The sequence below is a fragment of the Antennarius striatus genome, unplaced genomic scaffold, assembly GCF_040054535.1.
Source record: "Antennarius striatus isolate MH-2024 unplaced genomic scaffold, ASM4005453v1 scaffold_28, whole genome shotgun sequence".
NCBI classification, from domain to species: Eukaryota; Metazoa; Chordata; class Actinopteri; order Lophiiformes; family Antennariidae; genus Antennarius; species Antennarius striatus.
Window position 1 is genome coordinate 162,501 of NW_027172340.1, and position 5,000 is coordinate 167,500.

Genomic DNA, 5,000 nt, shown 5'->3' on the forward strand with positions numbered 1-5,000 from the left:
CGGGGTGCCTGGCTGCCTGGCCCGGGGACCCCCAGGCTGGGGCTGGGTGCCCGGCTGCCCAGCCTGGGGCCCTGCAGCCTGGGTGTAAGTCCCTGGCTGCCTGGGCTGGGGCCCCCCAGGCTGGGGCTGGGTGCCTGGCTGCCCAGCCTGGGGCCCTGCAGGCTGGGGCGGGGTGCCTGGCTGCCTGGACTGGGGCCCTGAGGGCTGGGTGCAAGTCCCTGGCTGCCAGGGCTGGGGCTCCGCAGGCTAACGCTAAGTGCCTGGCTGCCTGGGCTGGGGCCCTCCAGGCTGGGGTAAAGTCCCTGACTGCCAGGGATGGGGCCCCGCAGGCTGGGGCTGGGGCTGGGTGCCTGGCTGCCTGGGCTGGGGCCCCGCAGCCTGGGTATAAGTCCCTGGCTGCCTGGGCTGGGGCTCCGCAGGCTAACGCTAAGTGCCTGGCTGCCTGGACTGGGGCCCTGAGGGCTGGGTGTAAGTCCCTGGCTGCCCGGCCTGGGGCCCCGCAGGCTGGGGTAAAGTCCCTGCCTGCCCAGCCTGGGGCCCCCCAGGCTGGGGCTGGGTGCCTGGCTGCCTGGGCTGGGGCCCCGCAGGCCGTGTATAAGTCCCTGGCTGCCTGGACTGGGGCCCCGCAGGCTAGGGTAAAGTCCCTGACTGCCTGGACTGGGGCTCCGCAGGCTGGGGCTGGGTGCCTGGCTGCCTGGGCTGGGGCCCCCCAGGCTGGGTGTAAGTCCCTGGCTGCCTGGACTGGGGCCCCGCAGGCTAGGGTAAAGTCCCTGACTGCCTGGACTGGGGCTCCGCAGGCTGGGGCTGGGTGCCTGGCTGCCTGGGCTGGGGCCCCCCAGGCTGGGTGTAAGTGCCTGGCTGCCTGGACTGGGGCCCTGAGGGCTGGGTGTAAGTCCCTGGCTGCCCGGCCTGGGGCCCCGCAGGCTGGGGTAAAGTCCCTGCCTGCCCAGCCTGGGGCCCTCCAGGCTAGGGTAAAGTCCCTGACTGCCAGGGCTGGGGCCCCGCAGGCTAACACTAAGTGCCTGGCTGCCTGGGCTGGGGCTCCGCAGGCTAACGCTAAGTCCCTGGCTGCCTGGGCTGGGTCCCCGCAGGCTGGTGCTGGGTGCTGCCTGCCAGGGCTGGGGCCCCGCAGGCCGTGTATAAGTCCCTGGCTGCCTGGACTGGGGCCCCGCAGGCTAGGGTAAAGTCCCTGACTGCCTGGACTGGGGCTCCGCAGGCCGTGTATAAGTCCCTGGCTGCCTGGACTGGGGCCCCGCAGGCTAGGGTAAAGTCCCTGACTGCCTGGACTGGGGCTCCGCAGGCTGGGGCTGGGTGCCTGGCTGCCTGGGCTGGGGCCCCCCAGGCTGGGTGTAAGTGCCTGGCTGCCTGGACTGGGGCCCCCCAGGCTGGGTGTAAGTCCCTGGCTGCCTGGGCTGGGGCCCTGAGGGCTGGGTGTAAGTGCCTGGCTGCCTGGGCTGGGGCTCCGCAGGCTAATGCTAAGTCCCTGGCTGCCAGGGCTGGGGCTCCGCAGGCTAATGCTAAGTCTCTGGCTGTCTGGGCTGGGGCCCCGCAGGCTGGGGCTGGGTGCCTGGCTGCCTGGACTGGGGCCCCGCAGCCTGGGTGTAAGTGCCTGGCTGCCCTGGCTGGGGCCCTGAGGGCTGGGTGTAAGTCCCTGGCTGCCCGGGCTGGGGCCCCCCAGGCTGGGGCTGGGTGCCTGGCTGTCTGTGCTGGGGCCCCGCAGCCTGGGTGTAAGTGCCTGGCTGCCCGGGCTGGGGCCCCCCAGGCTGGGGCTGGGTGCCTGGCTGTCTGTGCTGGGGCCCCGCAGCCTGGGTGTAAGTGCCTGGCTGCCCTGGCTGGGGCCCTCCAGGCTAGGGTAAAGTCCCTGACTGCCAGGGCTGGGGCCCCGCAGGCTGGGGCTGGGGCTGGGTGCCTGGCTGCCTGGGCTGGGGCCCCGCAGCCTGGGTATAAGTCCCTGGCTGCCTGGGCTGGGGCTCCGCAGGCTAACGCTAAGTGCCTGGCTGCCTGGACTGGGGCCCTGAGGGCTGGGTGTAAGTCCCTGGCTGCCCGGCCTGGGGCCCCGCAGGCTGGGGTAAAGTCCCTGCCTGCCCAGCCTGGGGCCCCCCAGGCTGGGGCTGGGTGCCTGGCTGCCTGGGCTGGGGCCCCGCAGCCTGGGTATAAGTCCCTGGCTGCCTGGGCTGGGGCTCCGCAGGCTAACGCTAAGTGCCTGGCTGCCTGGGCTGGGGCCCTGAGGGCTGGGTGTAAGTCCCTGGCTGCCCGGCCTGGGGCCCCGCAGGCTGGGGTAAAGTCCCTGCCTGCCCAGCCTGGGGCCCCCCAGGCTGGGGCTGGGTGCCTGGCTGCCTGGGCTGGGGCCCCGCAGCCTGGGTATAAGTCCCTGGCTGCCTGGGCTGGGGCTCCGCAGGCTAACGCTAAGTTCCTGGCTGCCAGGGCTGGGGCCCCGCAGGCTGGGGCTGGGTGCCTGACTGCCAGGGCTGGGGCCCCGCAGGCTGGGCCGGGGTGCCTGGCTGCCCTGGCTGGGGCCCCGCAGGCTGGGGCTGGGTGCCTGGCGTCCCAGCCTGGGGCCCCGCAAGCTGGGGTAAAGTCCCTGCCTGCCCAGCGTGGGGCCCTCCAGGCTAGGGTAAAGTCCCTGACTGCCAGGGCTGGGGCTCCGCAGGCTAATGCTAAGTCCCTGGCTGCCCTGGCTGGGGCCCCCCCAGGCTGGGGCTGGGTGCCTGGCTGTCTGGGCTGGGGCCCCGCAGCCTGGGTGTAAGTGCCTGGCTGCCCTGGCTGGGGCCCCGCAGGCTGGGGCTGGGTGCTGCCTGCCAGGGCTGGGGCTCCGCAGGCTAATGCTAAGTCCCTGGCTGCCTGGGCTGGGGCCCCCCAGGCTGGGGCTGGGTGCCTGGCTGCCCTGGCTGGGGCCCCGCAGGCTGGGGCTGGGCTCCTGGCTGCCCGGGCTGGGGCCCCCCAGGCTGGGTGTAAGTGCCTGGCTGCCCAGCCTGGGGCCCTGCAGCCTGGGTGTAAGTCCCTGCCTGCCCAGCCTGGGGCCCTGCAGGCTGGGGCGGGGTGCCTGGCTGCCCTGGCTGGGGCTCCGCAGGCTAATGCTAAGTCCCTGGCTGCCCTGGCTGGGGCCCCCCAGGCTGGGGCTGGGTGCCTGGCTGCCCTGGCTGGGGGCCCCCAGGCTGGGGCTGGGTGCCTGGCTGCCCAGCCTGGGGCTCCGCAGGCTAACGCTAAGGCCCTGGCTGCCTGGGCTGGGGCCCCCCAGGCTGGGGCTGGGTGCCTGGCTGCCCAGCCTGGGGCCCCGCAAGCTGGGGTAAAGTCCCTGCCTGCCCAGCGTGGGGCCCTCCAGGCTAGGGTAAAGTCCCTGACTGCCAGGGCTGGGGCTCCGCAGGCTAATGCTAAGTCCCTGGCTGCCCTGGCTGGGGCCCCCCCAGGCTGGGGCTGGGTGCCTGGATGTCTGGGCTGGGGCCCCGCAGCCTGGGTGTAAGTGCCTGGCTGCCCTGGCTGGGGCTCCGCAGGCTAATGCTAAGTCCCTGGCTGCCTGGGCTGGGGCTCCGCAGGCTAATGCTAAGTCCCTGGCTGCCTGGGCTGGGGCCCCGCAGGCTGGGGCTGGGTGCCTGGCTGCCCGGGCTGGGGCCCCCCAGGCTGGGTGTAAGTGCCTGGCTGCCTGGACTGGGGCCCTGAGGGCTGGGTGTAAGTCCCTGGCTGCCCGGCCTGGGGCCCCGCAGGCTGGGGCTGGGTCTCTGGCTGCCTGGACTGGGGCCCTGAGGGCTGGGTGTAAGTCCCTGGCTGCCTGGGCTGGGGCTCCGCAGGCTAATGCTAAGTCCCTGGCTGCCCTGGCTGGGGCCCCCCAGGCTGGGGCTGGGTGCCTGGCTGCCCTGGCTGGGGCTCCGCAGGCTAATGCTAAGTCCCTGGCTGCCCTGGCTGGGGCCCCCCAGGCTGGGGCTGGGTGCCTGGCTGCCCTGGCTGGGGGCCCCCAGGCTGGGGCTGGGTGCCTGGCTGCCCAGCCTGGGGCTCCGCAGGCTAACACTAAGTCCCTGGCTGCCTGGGCTGGGGATCCGCAGGCTAATGCTAAGTCCCTGGCTGCCCGGGCTGGGGCCCCCCAGGCTGGGTGTAAGTGCCTGGCTGCCTGGACTGGGGCCCTGAGGGCTGGGTGTAAGTCCCTGGCTGCCCGGCCTGGGGCCCTGCAGGCTGGGGCGGGGTGCCTGGCTGCCTGGCCCGGGGACCCCCAGGCTGGGGCTGGGTGCCCGGCTGCCCAGCCTGGGGCCCTGCAGCCTGGGTGTAAGTCCCTGCCTGCCCAGCCTGGGGCCCTGCAGGCTGGGGCGGGGTGCCTGGCTGCCTGGCCCGGGGACCCCCAGGCTGGGGCTGGGTGCCCGGCTGCCCAGCCTGGGGCCCTGCAGCCTGGGTGTAAGTCCCTGCCTGCCCAGCCCGGGGCCCTGCAGCCTGGGTGTAAGTCCCTGCCTGCCCGGCCCGGGTCCCTCCAGGCTGGGTGTAAGTGCCTGGCTGCCCGGCCCGGGTCCCCGCAGGCTAATGCTAAGCCCCTGCCTGCCGAGGCTGTGTCCCTGCATGCTAATGCTACGCAGGAGCTAGCTCACCCTCCTGCTCCCAGGCTCCGCTTTGGGCCTTAGAAAGCTGTCATTTTGCTCAAAAATGGGGCAAAAGGGGCTCCGGCGGAGCCCAGAGGGGCCCCGCTGCGTTGCCGGGCGGGGTCTGAGCCGAACCGGGCCGCCGTGGCCCGCCACGGGCCGCCCCGAGTCTCACCCAGCGCCGCTGATGTGATTCTGCATGAAATACCAGCTCAATCCACGAGGGGCGCTAATAAAATTGCAATACCGGCAGCATCCTCGAGAGGGCGCCATTTCCCCGGTGCCAGACCACCGGAGGACGAGGAAAGGTAACGGGGGAGAAACGGGCGACTGTCATCACATATATATGGATTGGGCTCTGTCGAAGGAGACCTCCAGAGGCCCCACACAATGCGCTTAAGCCAATCCGACCGACGAGCGCCTGCCGTCGGACACTTTTAG